General features: G+C 36.5%; 1 protein-coding gene across 2 annotated transcripts in view; it reads left to right on the top strand.

The window, feature by feature from the left end:
* The window catches only part of LOC6038186 (protein artichoke), a 39,593-nt gene continuing 28,502 nt past the window's right edge, over nucleotides 1-11,091 (top strand). Inside the window, exon 1 of one of the 2 annotated variants that reach the window (XM_038255959.1) lies at nucleotides 1-237. The gene's annotated coding sequence lies outside the window, so the exon portion shown is untranslated. Of the gene's footprint in view, nucleotides 1,521-11,091 lie in introns of both variants that reach the window. The other variant, XM_038255952.1, reaches the window with a different exon arrangement.

Genomic DNA, 11,091 nt, shown 5'->3' with positions numbered 1-11,091 from the left:
CCAGTCGAGTTTTTCCGCGAACCTGTCGCCCCGGTTGGGCCGGCGCCCACAGTTTTTCCCTTGCTGTCGCCCGAAACGGTCGCATTCGCGTGTTCCGCCAACTTCCGCGGTCGGTTGTGTTGTTCCGTTCTGCACACACGTGTGGTGTGGTGTGTACATTCCCCGGGGGTGTCACTCCGGAGCTAATTTGGGCTGCTTCGATTGGAAATTACGGGAGCGCCTTATCAGCGCCTGAAGGTATGCAGTTTTGCCGGGCGTAATTTGGGCGATTTTCCGGCGCAAAGTGACAGAAGCTGTGGTGCGAGGGGTAGGACACAAGTTTCGATTTTTCAGTCTCCTTTTTTTGTGGGGCGAAGGCAAACTCTGCGTTCGTCGTCGGGGTGCAAAAAGAGAGATGAAATTGCGATGATAATGCACGAAAATATCGATTCGTCGTGAGTGTTTGGTCGGGCAAGTGTCCTCGTCGGTCGGTCGGATGCTGCAGGCAGGAAGCACCATGAGGAGTGCCGGAACGTGTTGATGACGCGCCACTCGGCCGAGAATCTGAGGCGAAAAGTGGAAGAAGGCTGCTGCAATCAAAGCAGGCATAAATTACATAACTTTGCACACACTGGTGGCGGCTAGCCGGCTCCACAGCGTCGTCCAGGAGAAGAATCATGGCCAACTTGGACGCCGTCGCCGGACGGATCCCATGGGATGAGTGCTAATTGGATTACCCTCTTCGCTTCCAGGGGGGGGGGGGGTGAAATGCAACTCTCTCTCTCTCACTAATGATGATCACATCGCCGGCGGTGATAATGATGATGAGTGCAGCACATTCGCTGTAATTGCTCCTAATGGCCGGTGTAGTCCGTCCGTTTCCCGAAGGAGTAGTCAATTACCGCGTGCTGACGGCTGAATCGTCCAAGTGTGATTGACGTGCCCTGACCGGAAAAAATCCATTAGCGGAATCTCCACTCAAGACAAAACAACAACATCACCAACAGTAGGCGGTTCCGTTCCGTTTTAAAACTGACAGGATCCCATCAACGAGTCTTAGTCAAGTGAGTGGCGCAGCGCTGCGCGCACAAAAGGGGATGAGTGATTGATGAGTGGCGGCAGTCAGTGCAGTAGTAGGCCGATTTCGGAGGGGGCAGATTCCGCTCAAGCGGTCTGGAAAGTGTGAAAAATCGTTGTGTCTTCGTGCAAGAAAAAAAAAACAAAGAAGAATAGTTTTAGTCGCTGTTGTTGTTGTTCGTGAAAGAGCAACTTTCCCGAGGAAGATTAATGATTCTGGTCCACCGGTTTATTGATTCTGGTCCGGGCGACGACGCGCGAACGGTTCCGTGGTGATAATGATGCCGAAAGAAGCAGAGGAAAATAATACGATTATAAATTAAAGCTGCCGCCAGCTGGTGGCGTGCCAAGTGAAGAGAAGAGTGTGAGCGTGCGTGCGTGCGTGAAAAATCCGGCTCACGGTTTGACAGTTGGACGGATTCCGACACTTTAGGGCTGGATACACACATAATGGATGCTTAAAAGTAGGTGGTTTGTTCGTTTTTGGGTATTTTTAAAAGCATTTTTTATTGACTGCCTTTGTGCGACTTGACAGGTTACCGAAATTAGTTTCCGACACACTGGAAACTCTTGTTTACGATTATGTTGCGTCGGTGGGGGTTTAAAGCCGTTGGGAATTTATCACCATGCTTGGCGTAAGGTAGTAGTAGGCGGTGGAATTACGTCAAGGTACAGGTGGTTAAGGTTTAATTATCGCGTCTGTTTCTGACAATATGGTCACATTTTATGGCAGTTGAAGGAACTTGACGAATGTAGTAGGCTTTGCGTTTATGAGCCATGGAGATGGAGACATTAAACACGTGCGTGGAATTATTGCAGCTTTGAAACATGTTTTATTCTAATTAAAAAAACAAGAGTGTAAACGTAAGTTAATTTTAAAATTACTTTTCAAATGAGTTTTCGCTTATTGTTTGAAAAGGTCCTATCCGCATAGGATCAAAAATAAAAGAAAATAACTTCTTAAAAAGACCTCCTAGACCAACCTTCACGTATACATTTTCATTTGGAATCACTTTCTGAGCAACCGGTTTTATCGAGAATAGCAAGCCGTTTGTGGCGCTGTCGTCGCAGAGGAGATTTGACAACTCTTCCGCCCTGCTCTCAAGTGTAAACAACAACATTGAATAGCACGTTGTTGGACGTATTCTCATTCTCACCAAAAGTTTCATGGCTCCCGTCGTCGGGAAAATTGATGTGTACAAATAGCTTTAGAATGTCGAAAGTAATTATTTTGAGTATCGCTTCAGATAATTTTTAGTTAATTTTAGAGCATAAAATTTAATTTATTTAATAAAAAAACTCAGCATCATCAAAATCAAGTTGGTGAGAATCAGAATGCGGCTTCTGCAAAAGTGCACTGCAGGCTACATTCAGGCTTATTCTTGCAAGTGGCAATAGGCTACGAGATGGCGTTAGTGTATGACCCGCCATGTTTTTACACAAGATTTTCAAATTATGTTGTTCTAGTTGCTACGTCTGTTGTTTATTTAGGTATATTCATTAAAACTTATTTATTTGTTTTTAATCAAATAAGGCTTATAAATCTTTTTTACAAATTTGGAAAAAAAAAATCATCAAAAATCATAAATAAATTGATATTGCGCACATTTTTGATAGAAGCACCACTGTAGTGATGTGTAAAGGGGGCAACATATCATTAGACATAGATTTTTTCAAAAGTGTAAAAACATGTGTTGGCATCAAAACAAGTTTTCCAGCATGAATTAACAATGTTCACAATTACTGCAAATATTTTTCTTCCATCAATGCCTATATTTTTTTACGATATTTTGGAATTCTGATTTAATAACGCTTAAAACTTGCCACTTATTCTACTTTATGTCAAATATTTTAGTGTAAAATTGTCCAAAAAAGCCGAAATTGCAGTCCGTTTTCCGATTCGAACTCAATTTCGTTGAGAATTGCAGGACACTTTTAGATAGAGGTGGGCAAAATCACTCTTTTTTAGGAGCCGCTCATTTTCGTTCGCTCATTAAAAAGAGCCGCTCTTTTGAACGGCTCTTTCGCTCTTTTTCAAAATTTTGATAAAAAGGTTATTTTTAAGAATGGTGTGGTTTTCAAAGTTATTTTACATTGGACTTTTATAAATCACTTGAAAAAATATCTAAAACCAAGAAGATGTCCTTGAAAACCATAGAACTTGGCGTTCTCTATGTAAAAATTTTTACTCGAACCTAAACGTTGAAATAATTGAATGGCATTCAAACTTAAATCTAGGATTTTGGAGAAAATGGGATCAATTTTAAAATGGCGTTTAATTTTGCTAAAATTGAACTAATGCTGACATTTTATTTGTACAAAATATTCTGTGAACTTTTTTCTACATTCTGATTTAATCGATAAAGTCTATAAACGCTGAAGTTTAATTGGGCAAGACAATTTATATTTTTCCAAAATCTCTCAGATATTTAGTAGATTTTAGGTAATATTTTACAAGCTAATCATTTGCATTTGCATTTTCAATTCTAAAAACAAATTTTATGCTACAATTTGTTCGAAATTCAATAAATTATATTTATAACAAGTTTAAAAATCAATCCATCTTGGAACGGTTTTTTTTTCAAAAGACGGAGTTCAAAAAAGAACCGTGGTTCTTTTTTTGGGAGCCATGGTTTGTTCGCTCTTTTTAGTGAACCGGCTCTTTGAGCGGCTCGCTCTTTTTTGCCCACCTCTACTTTGAGAGCATTAAAATAATTTTATTTACCAATGCTTTCATAATTTTAGTTAACTATTTGAAACGTATATTGTATACGTTGTTGAAGAATACTTTATGAAATTTTCTTTTTTTAATTTTGCAGAAAACTTCATCCTATTAATATCACCCCGGTTTACGGTACCGAAATTATGTTTTTTAGACGAAAATATTATTTTTAGAAAATGTTGAAAATACGGTCAATAAAATTTAAAATAAAGATGCATAAAAGAATTTGCGAACTTAATTTTGCCAATATTGTGTTGCTAATGTGCAAATTTTTGGAAATATTTGTTAAATTGAAACTATTTAAAATGTTTTCACATTTTTTAAAATCTGATCTAACATTTTTTTAAACCATAAAACTTATGGAGAGATCGTCATTTTTGTTGTAGATTTATATTTTTAATTAAGTTATTATTTTTTTTAAATTTACATAATCATAAATAAATTGATCGCACCTTAAGCAAACATTATTTGGTTTTGACATAAAGCAAAGATTCTCCTAGTTTGACAGGTTGGGGAATCCTACCTATTTCCTTCCGATTATCATTTTCATTAATTAAATGAACAAAACAAATTTTACTTGAATGTTGTTAAAACAAAAATATTTCAAATAATATTTCAAAGAGAAAAAAAGTTGAATTTTGGAAGGCTTTAAATTGTGTTAGTTGAATATTACATCTTTTTTGAGTAATTTTACTGAAAAAATGTGTAAAAATGTGAACCTTACGCTTGTTTCTGGGGTAATATTACGCATTTTTGTACACAAAATCTGTCACCATTTCCATCGTTTTTTTACTGTGTACAGTCATGCCTCGGTTTTGCACGCCTCGGTTTTGCACTGCCCCGGTTTTGCACCGTTCAGCTGCCTCGGTTAAGCACGGCCCAGTGCTTAACTGAAGCACAGAGCTTATGGGATTTTGGCTATATGGGAGACATTGGCTATAATTCTATGAATATTCATGCAAACATCAAAAATTATAGTGTTTTGGAATCGGGATGATATCAGCTATCCATTAAAATTATAATTTCATTAAATTTTTTACAAAAATATGCATTTTTCCTGTATTTTGACAATGCATATTTTTTCTCTAAAGAAACCAAAAATATATTGATATTGCAATATGGGTATCAAATGATCAGGTTTTTTTTTCATACATTTTGGATGTAACAATAACATTTTTAGAAAATACTCAAAACTTTCACAAAACTACGTATTTTCGAAAAAAATACTCAAAATTTCAATTTTTACAATATGGGTATCAAACGATCGAGATTTTTTCATACATTTCGAATGTAATAGCAACATTTTTAGAAAATACTGAAAATTATCACAAAACTACGAATTTTTGAAAAAAGGTACTCAAAATTTCCGTTTTTACAATGTGGGTATCAAACGATCTTGATTTTTTCATACAATTCGAATTTAATAACAGCATTTTTTTAAATACTCATAATTTTCACAAAACTACGTATTTTCAAAAAAAAATACTAAAAATTTCAATATTTACAATATGGGTATCAAACGATCGGGATTTTTTCATACATTTCGAATGTAATAACAACATTTTTAGAAAATACTCAAAATTTTCACAAAACTACGTATTTAAAAAAAAATACTCGAAATTTCAATATTTGCAATATGGGTATCAAACAATCGGGATTTTTTCATACATTTCGAAAGTAAAAAAATTAAAATACTCAAAGTTTTCACAAAACTACATATTTTTGAAAAAAAAAATACTCAAAATTTCCGGTTTTCACAAGAGGTATCAAATGTTCGGGATTTTTTTATACATTTCAAAAGTTTTAACACAAATTTGTGAAAATATCAAAATTTTCACAAAACTACGTTTTCTAAAAAAATACCCCAAATTTCAGTTTTTCACAATATGAGTATAACATGGTTGAGATTTTTTCATTAATTGTTTCTTTGTATCGTCAACGGAAATTTTAAGTATTTTTTCGAAAATACGTAGTTTTGTGAATTTTTTTAGTATTTTCTAAAAATGTTGTTATTACATTCGAAATGTATGAAAAAATCCCGATCGTTTGATACCCATATTGTAAAAATTGAAGTTTGAGTATTTTTTTTTTAAATACGTAGTTTTGTGAAAATTTTGAGTATTTTCTAAAAATGTTGTTGTTGTTTCTAATTTTTGAAAAATTTGCAGTATTTTGATTAATTTTCAAATTAAATTCATTTAATTCATTTTTTGTTAATTTACTTAAAATTTAAGGTTTCTTTCACTATTTCGATACATTTGAGAATTAAAAGTTTTTTTAAGACATTAAAATACTAATAAACACTGGATATATTTGACACAGAATTTTATAATATTTTTTAATGAATCAAACTTTTTTTAATTGACGATTATGGCTAGCGCAAATTCTGTTTCATTTTATCACATTGATTGAATATTTGATAAAAGATTCTAACTTGAAGTTGGCAATGTTTTTTTTGTGGTAAATATTTTAAATTGTTGACTTAAATTCATTAGGTCATTAAATTTTTTTTCTAATGATTCCCTTGATTTTTTTTGTCGGTATGGGTAAATTACTTAAGATAAAGCTTAATTTTCAGTTAACGGAAAACTTAAATATCGAAAAAATCCATTCAATGTTCGTTCTGAATAAAAAAATTATTTATATTATTTTATTTAGAATGAACATCGTTTTTAAAAACATGAAAAATAAATTTGTTAAAAAATAAATCCCACAAATTTTGGGTTAGGTTATTGCAAACATGTTAAAAGACTTTTTTCTTTCAAACATTTCACATAAAATAAGTTAACACACATAAGATAAACAAAATTTACAAAATTCATAAGGACACTTGGTATCTTTTTTTTCCGACGAATTCCTAGATGTTTTCAAAATTATTTGAAAGAATATTAACAGCAATCATGTTTTAAGTGTTCTTTGCATTAAAATCAAATAAAATTAATAAAAAAAATTATTTTAGTTATCATTAACTTTTAGCCATTTCCAGTTCAAACGAAGTATCAAAAAGTATACGATTTCCAATTTAAAAAAATAAACATTGAAATGATAAGTATTGTTAAGCTTTCGGTTATTTTTTAAGACTGTTTTTTTATCTACTCTGAATCAATATGATGACTGCTTCCATTCGTTTTTTTGAATTTGCTGTTATGTTTCTATTTTTACGAAAATTGACAATATTTTTTTTATTGGTTTTATTTTTTTTCCGATGGTTGATGCGGACTTTTTTATAAAAAGTTTTATATTTGAAATCATTTTTTAGATAAAAAATGAGGTTCAGGAAAAGTCGGGAAACAGTCTGGAATTCCAAAATGGGATTTGTGTGGTCACCCCCCGTTATGAAAATATTGAGAAAATACATTTGATGATGGAACAGAGAATCAATCGCTTTTTTTCTTTACTAAAATGGGGAAACAGAACTATTTGATGATGATTTGAAAATGATTGATCACCTGGAAGTTCGTATGGGATTTTGTTTATTTTTTTAAATTTATTACTTATACTAACATTAAATTCGAGTTCTGCTACCCAATCATAGTCAAATTTGAATGGCCCCTTAAATTACCAAATGCATTTTTTTTTTCAATATTTCATCTCCGCCATTTTGGCCACCATCTTGGATCTAAAAATCCTAAATTGGAGTCTGGGTTGTATGCTAAATTTAGAAATAAGAAATTAAAATCTAATTAATAACTGAACCAAAAAGAAAATACAGTTTATAAAAATACACAACACTAAACAAACATTAAAGCACAAATCCGTTCCAACTCCCACGTGTCACGCCATCTCACTCTCCTCTCGGTCGTCTCTAATGAATTCAGTGATGTCAAGTCAAGTCAAGATAAGAAGGTCCTTGCTTTTCATTACCACCCTCCCACGCCGTGAAAAGACAAAGCAAAGCCTACTCTTCTCCAACACAGTACAAAACACCTACACGCCTTCGCTTGTTGGTGTTCCTGGTCCTTGCTCTCTGACTGAAGCCAAAGTATTTTGATTAGTCAAGGTATGGTGGATCATTCAGTTGGTAAAAAATACAGTTTGGAATGGAAACAAACTATTAATTAAAAAAAAACATTAAAGATGGATGAATCCGCCATACCTGCCTAACTGACACACCTTGGACCGAAGCAACCCAAGGATGCGACATCTCATTAAGGTGTAGCTCGGTTGCCATGTTGCTGCTGTTCTGTCAATTATCGTTAGCCGAGAGGTGTTGATTTTCAACACGTGTGCCAAGTTTGTCTTTGCCGAGGTTCTGGCAAGACACTCCAGGGGGAGACCACTTCTACCTGTAGGAGAAGTCTGCCCATGCCAGGACATATCGTTGCCAATTAGGAAGTTTTCGACTGAGCACATGTTTTCGGTGGGGTCAAATGAGACCTCATTTCTTATGGGATTTTCTGCACGGGGAAAATTTTCTTGAGGGGAAGGCAGTTTAAACCGAAATTAATCCAATCGCATTAATTTTATTTTAAGCATCATCAATAAACGTGCTCCCAATCTCGAAAAAGTTGCCACCAGCTAATGAAATTGATTACCGCTTGATGTTAATTTATCTTCCGAAAAAAAAAACTTCTCACGAGACTCACAACTGTGCCGAAAACGCATTAAAATGAATGGCTTTGACCTAGATTGCCGAATCATTTTGGCTTGTTTTTCCCGTGGCACGTAGTGCCTGGACGCACCCCTCCCCGCCCCCAACAGAATTTTTCATTGCTCGATAAAGTTTCATTTATACGTTTCGAAATGTTTGACAGCTCCTGTCTGCGGGGAAGCTGTCGTCGTTATTTTTCCCCCTTCTCTCAACGCAAGAAATTCGAACCCAGATCTAGTCATCACTGCTTCGATTTTCCGACGTGGTCGTCGGCGCAAGTGGGTCGAAGCAGGCGCTGGAAAACTTTTCAACTTTTTCCCACCCCTTCCCCACTTTCTTCGTGTTGTTGTGCCGATTGGAGCAAATCATGGCATGCTGATTGACTTTGGCTTGTGCGACTTTCTTTCGCATGGCATTTTTTTTTCTCTCCGTGTATCTTTCCGTGTTTTCTTCCGGAAACTTGCTCGTCTGGTGATATAGCACTTAATAAACTGTCAAAGTGAAATTGCTTTTCGACGTCGTCGTCGTTTATTTCGCCAAGATATTGTGGAACGCGTGTTCCAATATATTCCGGGATAAGAGGAAAAACAGCGCGATTTTCTTCGGTTTTTTTCAAACGCAAAATTTTCCAAAGACTATCCGGAACGTCCGGATTCCGCGTGTCTTGGCCATAAACAATCGGCGATTCGTTATGCCCGTCACGTGCGGAACAGGACAAATTTTTATTGTCCTTCCAGCACCTACCACCCACTTGGTCCAAATCTTCGATTTGGCAATATTTTTTTTGCGAGAGGGGGTTCGGTAAAAATGGTCGAAAAAGTTGATTCATTTTTTTTAACGAAAAGTGAAACTAAGTAGAAAATTTACTTTTATTAAACTTTGATAATTTTAATTTAATTAATATTTTTCATAATTATGTTATTTATTTGCATTTTCGACCTTCCAAACCAGTTCCACTGACAGAATTCCTGAGAAAAACTCCACTGCAACGCCTACTACAAAAATTGTCCACCCCCGCCATTTCCACCAACAACAACCGCCCACTTCGATTTATAATCCGATCCACCACCACGTTCCTACTTGGGGACCAGTGCTGCCAGAAATAGCTTCCCTTCTTCAGGGTCGTGCCGAAAATTAAAACAATAATTCCTGACTGCCTGCCGGCAGGACCTTATCCTCCCAAAGAGGACGACTTTTCTCAACTTTTCCTTCCCAGAGTGGGAGCAGATGATCCGGAACAGGCCGCCAACTTGGAAGAGGAAAGCAAGTCTTGGGCTTGTATAAAAATGTCACATCAAAAGCAATAATGGCGGCGGCGTCGTTTTGTTTCGCAGAACAAAATACCAATGTTTTATTCATCTATTGTGAGTTGCTTGTTTTATTTTTCCTCTTTTTCGCTAGAGCTTTGATAAATATGGCGACTCTGGCTGGATGAATATTAAGGTGGAACGGGGACTCGACAAACATTCAATAATATTTTATTGTTTCGGCATAATTTTCCTCTTCTTCTGCCTTCCCGATTTTCCCATCGTCTTGAAGTTCCAATCGCTTTCAACTTGTGACCTTCGGTGCTCCATGATTTATACAAACTCTAGCCGGCTGATTGCGACAGTTTCATGGACCGTTTGAGTTGCTCACATTTTTTTTTGTCGAATCCTTATTCCTTAAGAAAATACCAACACAAAAAAACGCTGTTATTTATTTGTTGCGCAAATTTCCCTCCGTCCTGCGCTCGATCCAAGTGTGCGGAGAAATGGCTTTTCGGGGTTGTAAATCATCTTGCGTGTGCGTGAGCGCCCCATCGTTGGCAACACTGCTGTCAAAGCCTAATGCTGCGGCGTTCATTTCCAGCCCAATGAGCTCCACCAATTTTTTTGGTGCGTGCAATTTAGCGGAAAAAAGCAGACTGAGCGAACGCATAGCAGAAGTCACGACCGGTGTTTCTGCTTCTGGCCACGGGCCAGAATTTGGGAACGCTGGGAACGCTGAAAAGGGAAGGCCACAAGTTCATTCCCAGGTCAAAAGTAATCAATGAACTCGATGATTGTGGTGGCGACTGAGGTCATCTTGACTGGTAGGAAAGGAAGACAGTGAATTGGCTTTAAAACTCTTTAAACTTTAGAAAAAAAATAAATTGAAAGTTTCAGGGTTGCCAGATCACCATAACTGTTAGTTAGTCGAAAACAAGTTCATTTCAAAACTAGCTCCCAAACACAAACAATTTCATCCTTTCAAGAGATTGAAAACACAGCAATCAGTGGCGTCCATTGAAACTATTTGGAAACAGCCAATCCCAGCATGCTATGCAATCTCATTTGTAAAATCAACACAGCTCAGCTCAGTCTTGTAACTTTTCCTCCCAAAAACTCCGACCACTTCTCCGTGAAAGAACCAAAATTTAGCTACATTCTTGCACAGCTCGACTCAAAGCCAAAGTCCAGCTCTCACGTTTTTGGGTAGAACAAACAACAACCAGATTATCCCCAACTCTAGCTGCACAACAATGCACCAGGAGAATTCTCCAACTCTGTCTTCTGTCAGTTCAAAGCAAAGCATCATCATCGCCCGCAACCTCCTGGGGAAAAACACCCAAACAAACAGTGTGTGTGTGCTGGTATTTACTTTACCCCACTCCGCCCTACCCCTATGGAAAATTTTGCCTTCTTCAGTTTTGGCACCCATAAACGAATTACCATGTTGACCGTCGACGACTTCGTCGTCG

This window comes from Culex quinquefasciatus, chromosome 1 (genome assembly GCF_015732765.1).
Source record: "Culex quinquefasciatus strain JHB chromosome 1, VPISU_Cqui_1.0_pri_paternal, whole genome shotgun sequence".
NCBI classification, from domain to species: Eukaryota; Metazoa; Arthropoda; class Insecta; order Diptera; family Culicidae; genus Culex; species Culex quinquefasciatus.
Note: the sequence above shows the minus strand (reverse complement) of the source record. Positions and strands in the feature narration are given on the sequence as shown.